Raw genomic sequence first — 10,410 nt, forward strand, 5'->3', positions numbered from 1 at the left:
CTGGAGCCAACATTTGGTAGCAGAGTATGGTTACTGTCGTGTCCAAGAAAAAAATGGTCTGAAACTGAATCAAACTGTTTTCTGAAGTGGTGGCCTTTGAGGAGCTTGGTATCCTGAATCACTGGTGTTAACCACTAATTTAAATATAGTTCAGAATCAGTTCTGACTTATATTAATTTTAATGTGGGAGATCAGATTTAGGTACAGTACGCAGAGAGGGGGGTTGTATTGGGCATTCCTCGGGTTGATGATGTTTCACAAACGCAGGCAGAGAAGGGTCATCGAACCGAAGGACGAGGGTGATGCCCTGAAGCCTCTGGGTGTGGTTGATGAGTGTTTGTTAAGACAGGTGTTAAAAGCTTTGGGTCTGATCCATGTCTGCCTGATGCCGTCCCCACACTGCATGAGGAAGTTTTAGACAACTTGCTGTTGACGTCCTGAAGGGGTTACAGTCCCAAGAAAGCCCAGCTAGCAGCACATATCATCTCTGCTATGTCTAGTGTGCAGATAAGCTTGTAAAGGGAGCGCAATGTTGTGCAAGAAAGTTTGGAACAGGAGTGAAAAAACGAAACTTGCAGAATGAAAACCAGAAACATGCCTTGCAAACTGCTGTAGCATTGAATGTAACCAAGGCTCAGCAGATAACAGCTTTAACCCATACGAGTCCGGAAAGAATCACTCTACAGGTGGAAGAGGAAGAGGAGCCCCTGCCAGGGCCTCCTGCAGCCCAGCCAGTAGTGATAGCAAAATGCCTCAACCTTCACGGCAAATACGAGAGAAAGTGTTTAGTGGGGGATCATTGGGAGCACAGGTGTGGGCTCAGCTTCAGGAAAGGGGCAGATACATCCCGTTTGCATAGGCAGCCTCTGGAGACTTTGCTAGCTGCTTTCAGTGATTTGATGAGAAGGACTAGGTCACAGTCAATGCTGCAGCCAGGAGTTGAGGCTGTGGGGAGTGTGGGAACAGGACCAGGAGATCTGCCGGTGAGTTCTTGTGGCTCGTTATCCCTGGAATTGGCTCAGATGAAATTAGCAGCTCCCTCTCAGGGTGGCTTCACATTTCAGTAAAAATGCCTTGCCCTTAGCAACTCCTGTCCCCAGAGGTAAATGTTAGTAGCCAAATTACAGCCCCACATAACTGGTAAATCTTCCATGGAAAAGGGGACAGAAGGAAACATCTAATGGTCCCTGGCATTAATTAATGCAGGAGAAAAGGCAACGTTGAGTATTAAACACCTGCCGCAGGAAGTAGAGCAAGCTACATTTTCAATAAATACAGTGGTTTGTAACTGCAGCACTAGGAAAAGTAGATCTGGTACAATGGGAAAAGTGAATGATTCATGTGGCAGGAAGGCTGGGAGTGAAGCAAGAGACTGTTAATAACCAGGTTGTTTCTGAAGGATTAAGAACGTGAGCCTGGCACTGCCAGACAACACGTGGATCGGGGAAATTTCTCATGGTTTGGGCTAGAACGAAAGGGCAGTGGTCAAGATAGTGAACAAAATGTGTAAAGCAGGTCCTCAGTGTTCCTAGGTGGCAGAAGCTGTTCCCCACATTAAAAAACCAACCGCCCCGTTGCAGGATCTAAAAGCACAAGGGGTAGTGAAGTGTCAAAGCCCCTGCGATTCCCCAGTCTGGCTTGTACAGAAAGCAGGTGGCAGATGACATCCCATGGTTATATTCTAGCAATAGCACTGTAAATCTGCCCTCAGTGCAGCCAACCTGCCAACTAGACCAGCCAGCGCAGGTCTCTATACTGAATTCGTCATTTGTTAATTGTTTCTTTGACATGTTATTCACTCTTTGAATCGAGAACAGGCTCCGTTATAAGAACTCCCGAGTTCCTGTCGACAACAAAGAAACTGATCCTGCGCAGGTACAGATGAAGATCCGGGCAGCAAATCTGATGCAAACACTGGAAAACATTTGGACAGAGAAATCAACACAAGCAAAAGGAAGAGCGAAAGGCATTAAAATATCAATGAAAAATAGAAAACACAGTAATGCTTAAAGCTGGTGAACAAAGGTAAAATAAAGGAAACCCTCTCCCATCACCAGGTAAGTATATGGCCAGGCCCATGGCAGTTTAGTAACCACTCCAGATGGAGATGTGTAAAAACATTCCGATCAAATCCAATTGTACTTGCCAAGGGACTAAATATAACCAATTTCAGAAATCAATGCACAGTCTGTACTAACCTGTAAGGTAGGTCCGCTCAGAGCCTGGTGTGTTTTGTTTGCATATGTTTTGCAGGTTAATCTCTGAATGTGTGGAAGCAAGAAGTGTGCTGTGAAATGTGCTATGGCTGGTTGGCCATGTGATTACTAGATCTGTCTGTGCTACAGGATTCCAGCTGAAGAATAAGCAAGAAGATTGTTAAATTACTCAGCTTTCAATACAGTGAGCACCCTTCTTAGGGACACAAGCATGAAAACCGCTGAGTCAAACTAAAGGTCCATCTAGCCCAGCGTCCTGTCTTTTAACAGTGACCAATGCCAGGTATTTCAGAGAAAATGATTAGAACAGGCAATGATCATAGAATCATAGAACATCAGGGTTGGAAGGAACCTCAGGAGGCATCTAGTCCAAACTCCTGCTCGATGCCGGACCAATCCCCAACTAAATCATCCCAGCCAGGGCTTTGTCAAGCCAGGCCTTAAAAATATCTAAGGAAGGAGATTCCACCACCTCCCTAGGGAACCCGTTCCAGTGCTTCACCACCCTCTTAGTGAAATAGTGAAAATCATTGCAGCCCACGCCCAGCTTCTGGCAAACAGGCCAGGGACACCGTCCCTGCCCATCTCTGCTAACAGCCTCTATGAATCGACCTCTTTCTTTCACCACGAAAAACACCTTGTTATAGTCTTGGCCTTCACAACAGTTTCTGACAAGAAGCTGCATAATAATTTTCCTGTATTTATTTCAAACCTGCTGCTTAGCAATCTTAACCGGTAACTCCTCGTTCTTGTGTTCTAAAGAAGAAGGAGTAAACAACACTTGTATTTACTTTCTCAACAAGAGTTGGGATTTCATAGACCTCTATAGTATTCCCCTTTACTTATCTCTTTTCTAAGTTGGAAAGTCCTAGTCAAATTAATATGTGGAGACATACACCTATCTCCTAGAACTGGAGGGGATCCTGAAGGGTCATTGAGTCGAGTCCAGCCCCCTGCCTTCACTAGCAGGGCAAAGTACTGACTCTGCCCTAGATTGCCCCCTCAAGGAGTGAACTTACACCCCTGGGCTTAGCAGGCCAATGCTCAAACCACTGAGCTATCCCTCCACTGACAGCCTTGTTAATCTTTTCTTATATAAAGTTGTTCCAGACCCCTGATTATTTTAGTTGGTTTTTTCTGTGCTTTCTTTTCAGCTATGGCTGTTGCACATTAGGTGACTGTTTTCCGGGATCTATGCACAATGATTCCAGAACCGTTTTCCTTTTGGGCGGTGTCACGGAGTCTGGGGGAGTCCAGCCCTGCACCTCTCTTCCTGGAACCCACAGTGACTTTTAGCCAGCCAGTAAAACAGAAGGTTTATTGGACAACAGGAACGCAGGTTACAGCAGAGCTTGCAGGCACAGCCAGGACCCCTCAATCGAGTCCTTCTGGGCTGTCAGGGTGCTTGGATCCCAGCTTAGGATACCCTGAATTCTGCCCATACAGCCCCAAAACCGAAACTCAAAACTACTCCCCTCCTGCCACTCTCTTCCTTTGTCCTCCTTCCCGGGCAAAGGTGTTGACTTTTCCCCTCCCTTACCTAGCTCAGGTTACAGGCTCCGGTATCATCCATCCCCTAAAGTCCTCCCCTGCTCTCCCATTCCCCACACAGAGAGCCCCTACTCCATCACAAGTGGTAGCAGCTAATTAAAACCCCATTCTTTTATATATATAGTTGGAATTATGTTTTCCCAACGTGCATTTCTTTGTATTTGTCAGCAATGAATTTCATCTGCTTAGTCACCCAGTTTTGTACAACCCCTTTGCAACTCTTTAAAGCCTGTTTTGGACTTGACTATCTTGAGGTTTTGTGTCGTCTGCAAATTTTTGCCACTTCATTGTTTGCCTTTTTAATATATAGGTCATTTAACAGTATTACCTTTTCCCAGTCCATAGGGTGACCAGACAGCAGGTATGGAAAATCGGGACAGAGTGGGGGGGGTAATAGATGCCCATATAAGAAAAAACCCTGAATATTGGGACTGTCCCTATAAAATTGGGACATCTGGTCACCCTGAGTACAGACCCCTGGAAACGCTATTGTTTTCCTCTCTCTATTCTAAAAACTAACCAGATATCCTTGCCTTTTGTCTCTTATTGATCCATAAAGAACTTTCTGTCTTATCCCATAACAGCTCACCTTGCCTAAAAACCTGCCGTGACAGTTCAAAGACTTTCTGAAGAGCTGAGTACACTAGATTCACTAAATCACCTTGTCTGGATCCTTGTTAATCCTCTCAAAGACTTCTTGTAAACTAATCTTTGCTATAATGTCTTAACTGTGAAGATGAATGCAAATTTCTGTAGTTCGTCTATATTGGCTTTATTCTTCTTGGGTGTTCTAGGTTGCTAGGGAGACCTTAATTACCCAATGGCCTCACTGGTTGTGTAATAGGCTTTCTGCTTTCGATATGGTCTCAGTATAGGAAAATCTCAAAATCTGAAAGCAGCCTCCAGGCTTAATTCTGCGAGGAGGGGAAAGTTTAAAAAAAAAAAAAAAAAAAACGCTTTTGGAAAGTCTCAATTCCAGTATTGGGATAGATAACAGTGCAGATTTAATCAAAGTCCTAGCCAAAGTGAACCTTACTGTGGGTAGCAACTGGAATCCAATCTCTGCAAAAAAGTCCTGTACAAAACTCATGTTAGAGTTGTTTCCCTGATACTGTTTACTCTAGCAGCATTTATTTCACTAGGTTCACGGGGGCGGGGAAGAAAGCGAAGTAAAAGGGAATAAAAGAAATTTCTATCCAGGTAACTGATTTTCCAGTGCAGAGCTCTCCACGATTCAGTAAAGGAATGTCAAGTTGCTAAACCAGGCAAAGGTGATGCTAAGAAGGAAGAATGAGGAAGATGGGGAAATCTGGCATCCTTTGGTAACAGAATCTGTCATTCCCTTTGAGGCCATAAAAGACGCTCAGGGAATGTGGACATTTCATGTACCAAATAAGGCTTGTAGTTCTGTGTGGGAACAGGGATTAACAGCCAAGATATTCACAAAATGGTGGCAAGAAGCTTCAGGAAAACATGCTGTAGTGGTTCAGAGGGAATATATCCTACTAGCAAAAGGTGTTTAGAGACCTCAAGGGCAACAAATGGTGCATATGCATTGGAGGCCAACAATTAATATCACATAGAGAAGCCCCTCAGACACTGACACTGTCGGGAAAAGCACCCCAAGAATATATAATTCAAGGGGCTTGGTTTAAAACTAAAATTCCAGTCGTAACTACAGGATCAACTATAAATTGTAGAACATCACTGAGAATATGGAGATGTGTCATTGCAGCTGTAATTGGTGCACTCCAAACCAAACACGTTCACTGAGTCTGGGAATGAATCTGTATGTAAAGCATCCAAACAAAAGTGCCCTGACATAAATGTGCTTTAAAATGCCATACACATATGGGGACAATCTGCACCCGAGGGGAGAATAAACACGGGTTAATGTAACCAAATCAACACAAGACGTATGAAATGGTTAATTCCATATTGCAACCATAGTGTATACACACACACAAGGAATCTAAGTGTCAGATTTCTGTAATCTGAGTCCCCAAGGAGTGAACAATCAACAGTCTGTCCCAGGCCTGGTCTACACTACGCTGTTAAACCGATTTTAACAGCGTTAAATCGATTTAATGCTGCACCCGTCCACAATACCCTGCTCTTTATATCGATGTAAAGGGCTCTTTAAATCGATTTCTGTACTCCTACAAAATGAGAGGAGTAATGCTAAAATCGATATTACTATATCGGAATAGTGTTAGTGTGGACGGAAATCGACATTATTGGCCTCATTATTTTACAGTAGCTACCCACAGTGCACTGCTCCAGAAATCGACACTAGCCTCGGACCATGGACGCACACCGCTGAATTAATGTGCCTAGTATGGATGCGCACAATCGACTTTATAATATCTGTTTTATAAAATCGGTTTAAGCTAATTCGAATTTATCCTGTAATGTAGACATAGCCCCAGACTCACCAGGCTCATGCTCTCAAACTGCACTCTAAAAAGCCAGTCACACCCTGGCAGGCATGCCTCCCCTCACACTGTTCCTGGGGGAAAACAGCCTGAGCAATCTCAGCCTCCATGTGTCCGACCCCAGGGCATTTAGCAGCCCCGCAGTGAGTCCGCCTGGGCATGGCTCCTGGGGCCAAAGTTATAAACCAGAGGGTTTATTAACAGGTACACAGTGTGGAACGGACTTGGTGGCACAGGAATCGGTAACTTTTAGCCAAGTCCATCTTGGACTTCCCGTGCCTCTCCCAGCCACAGACTGTCCAGCGTTCAGCAACCCAACCTCCAACAAGCCTATTGCCCCTCTTCCTGGTCTCTAGCTCACTTCCTGGGCAAAGTGTCACCTGGTCGCATCCCCCCTCCTAGGTTTTAGGTTATGAAGAGCACCTTCTATAGCTTACTACAGGCAACTGGAGTGGCTTTACCTGCCCTCAAGGGTCTAAGCAAGTCACACAAACTTGTTCCTACCACCTAAGCATTGGTGCAACATGCAGGAAAACTAAGGCACTACCCAGTATTTATACAAAACAGTCAGCTGTCACATAGACTCACAACAAAAAATGTACCAGCGCCTGGAAAATGAAACAGGGTACTATGGAGTAGTACCAGAAGGAAATGGATTATGGTGAATACTGTCACGGAGTGTGGGGGAGTCAGAGCTCTGCACCCCCGGCTTTCTGTGATTCACCATGACTCTCAGCCAGCCAGTAAAACAGAAGGTTTATTTAGACGACAGGAACACAGTCCAAGACAGGTCTTGCCGAGACAAACAACAGGACCCCTTTAGTTAGGTCCAACTGGGGGCCCCAGGGAGGCCACAGCCCTGTTGGTCAGGTCACCCCTCTTTTTCCCAGGCAGCCCCAAACTGAAACTCCCTCCAACCTCTCACTCAGCCTCCCCCCGGCTCCTCCCCCAGCCTTTGTGTCCTTTGTTCAGTGTCCCAGGCAGAGGTGTCACCTGGCCTTCAACTCCCCTCCTGGGTTCTCAGGTGACATGCTCAGGTATCCTCCCTTCCCCAACGCAGGCCCGGGCCATCCCAGCACAACTCCCCTGCCACCTTCCCAGGTCAGCACTCCCCACGCAGCATTCACAGAACACAGCCAGAACATTCCCACTTCGGCACAAATACCCAAAGTGAACTGATGCAAACTGGGATATGAAAACACAAACTATCAAGGCACACCACACCAAATAGAATGGTTAACCAGACTGATAATGTCTGCAACAGGTATGCATGGTCAAAAACATAAAATTGCTAAAAAAAACTGTAGGAAAAAATAAGATCTCAGACGTGTGCTTGGTATAATGTTGTATGTCAAGTAACAGCATAAAATGGAGTCGAATGGACAATGTTATTTTTAATCTCTAAAACTGCAGCATTGTTCCTTTTATGTTTCCGTTTTGAATACCAAATGTGTGCGCAATGTACGAAAAAAAAAGCTTTACAGAAAACGTATAAGATTGAGCTGTTGGACTATGCTACTAAAAATCACAAAATAATGCTTTAAATTTTATAAAAACCAGAAAAGGGGACACATGATCTAACAGTTAGTATACAAATTGAGGGTATGATTGATGCGATGTTACAATTATCTGTGGTAACTGAATATTGAATGGGGGACTGTTGCGATGGTGCCGAATTGGTGTGGCCGTACTGAATGAATAGTGAGGACATGGCTTGACATGACTGAACTGCGGAAGAGGATTCTGGGAGCAGAATTCTTCTCTTAGCATTGGGCAGACAGCAGAGGTGAAGCTGACTGGCTCCATGCTGCATGTCTGATCCCATACTGATCTTTGGGTCAGCGACTATGTCCCCTTGTGCGACCGGGGTCCCAGTGGGGAGCCAGCAGTGGTCACTCAATCAGGGTGAACTGCAGAGATGAGGCAGACAATCCCCATAAAGCTGGTGGATATTCCAGTACTTAGATTCACCAAACCAGCACAAAACAGTTTCTTTATTACCTGCTTGGTTACTCAGGAGTCCAAACAACACAGCTGCCTTACGGTGCCCAGTCTCAGGCCTCCATCCAGGTACCCACATCAAATATGATGAAAATTTCTGTAAATCTTATTTCATCGTCTAAAAGAAAATGTTCTACCAATCCCAAAGGATCAGACACATCACCTCCCAGGTTAACGAATGTTTCAGATCTTACCCAAATACATGCTGCAGTCAGTTCTTATTAACTAAACTAAGATTTATTAAAAATCAAAAGACAGAGAGTATAGTTAAGAGATCAATGTACACACAGACATGAATTCAATGCATTGAGGTGCAGATTCACAGCAGAGATGGTGAGCTTTGTAGTTGCAAAGAGTTCCTTTAGAATTCAGTTCATAGGTCATAGTCCAATGTCCAAATCTCGTATTCAGGGTTTACCAGCATAACTGGGACCTCAGTCTTGCGACTCAAACGTCCCCTGATGAAGTCTAAGCAGATCTGAGATGACAGAATCAGGACCCAAGGATCTTTTAGACAATTTCATGTTCTCTTTTGACAAGTTGGGATTTCCTCAGGGAACAAAAGGTCATTAGGATGACTTTGAAGGAGGTCCATCACCGGTACTTAGCTATATGAATTAACATAAGGCCATTTGCTGGTTCCTCCACCATTCACAGTACATTTCAATGAGAAATGAATACCAAGATATCCCGTGTTTACAATTCATTTAAATGTTAGGATGTTCTTTTGATCTCTGAACTATCAGAATACAGCATAGATAGGGACTGTTGATTACATCGTTGATCCTACTCATACATATGTAAATACACAGAAACACAAACATTATCTCCCCACATGTCTTTTGAAGGTTGTTGTTAGGATATAGATGTTCAGGCCTGTCTGCAAAGGCCTACACTTTAAGAATTTAGGTGTATTCTTATCACTTAGCTAGTTACAGAGGTATAAAAGAAAGAATCAAAATCACTGTCTGTGGAATGGCCTTCTCCTACTGTGACGGCCTGAGGCCTGGTTCTTCGGCTAAGCAGCAAAGGCAGCCATAAGCTGGGAAGTGTATGGCCACCTCCTCACATTCCAAACTAGTCCCATTGAGATAAGGTGCTATTGGGCTGTTAGGAATACAATCCTGTCCTGATATTCCTCTCATCTCCAGAGAAAGGGAAGAGCCTCGAAGATGTAATAGGAAACGTAGTTTGATGGCATCCTGTCTGGTAAGAACTCACGTATCGATAGACACAGCCGGAGAAACCTTATGTCTGTAGAGATGTAGTTATGAAATCCTCACTTCTGTATTGTTTTGTACGTTTATTTGCATGGTCTCTGTCTGGTTCAGTGATTGCTTCTGTCTGCTGTATAGTTAATTTTGTTGGGTGTAAACCAATGAAAGTGGTGAGGTATAACTGGTTACAATATGTTAGGATTGGTTAGTCAAATTTCAGTAAAATGATTGGTTAAGGTATAGCTAAGCAAAACTCAAGTTTTACTATGGAGTCTGCAGTCAATCAGGAAGTAAGGGGGGGGAATGGGAACAGGGACTGGGGATGGGGGAATTGGCGTCATGTTTTGCTAAAGGGGGAAATGAGAACAGGGGATGGGAAGAGAAACAGGGACACAGGCGAGGCTCTGTGGTGTCAGAGCTGGGAAGGGGGGCACTAAGGAAGGAAACTGGAATCATGCTTGCTTGAAGTTCACCCCAATAAACATCGAATTGTTTGCGCCTTTGGACTTCGGGTGCTGTTGCTCTGTTCATGCGAGAAGGACCAGGGAAGTGAGAGGGTGAAGGAATAAGACCCCAACAGTTGTGATGCAACAGGGAGCGGAGCTGGGTGGATTTGACCTGGGAATGTTACAGGGGAGTTACATTGGGGATGGGGAACTTCCCTGGAAGGAAGAACCCTGAGCTGTAACCTGAGCCACAGGGGGGTTGGGAGAAGTGACACCTTCTAGACCTGAGACTGGACAAAGGAGAGGAGAAGCTGGGGGGTGGGCGGGAGAGAGCTGCTGGAGGAGTTTTTACTTTCAGTTTTGTGCTGGGTGGTGCAACGCAGGGAACCCCAAGCTGGGGTCTAAGCTCCCTGACCCTGTGATGATGCGGTTCTGGCGGGACCCAACTGAGAGTGCCAATTCAGGACCAATTGCTCAAACAGGGCAGTCACAGCCCAAGGCTGGGGTTTTTCCACCTCTAAGGCAAACCAAACCAGCCAGACAA

At 45.0% G+C, this 10,410-nt stretch overlaps 1 protein-coding gene across 1 annotated transcript in view; it reads left to right on the forward strand.

Moving 5' to 3' along the window:
• The window catches only part of FASTK (Fas activated serine/threonine kinase), a 419,919-nt gene that overhangs the window by 388,942 nt on the left and 20,567 nt on the right, over positions 1–10,410 (forward strand). The window lies entirely within an intron of this gene.

Source organism: Chelonoidis abingdonii, chromosome 2, assembly GCF_003597395.2.
Source record: "Chelonoidis abingdonii isolate Lonesome George chromosome 2, CheloAbing_2.0, whole genome shotgun sequence".
NCBI lineage: Eukaryota > Metazoa > Chordata > Testudines > Testudinidae > Chelonoidis > Chelonoidis abingdonii.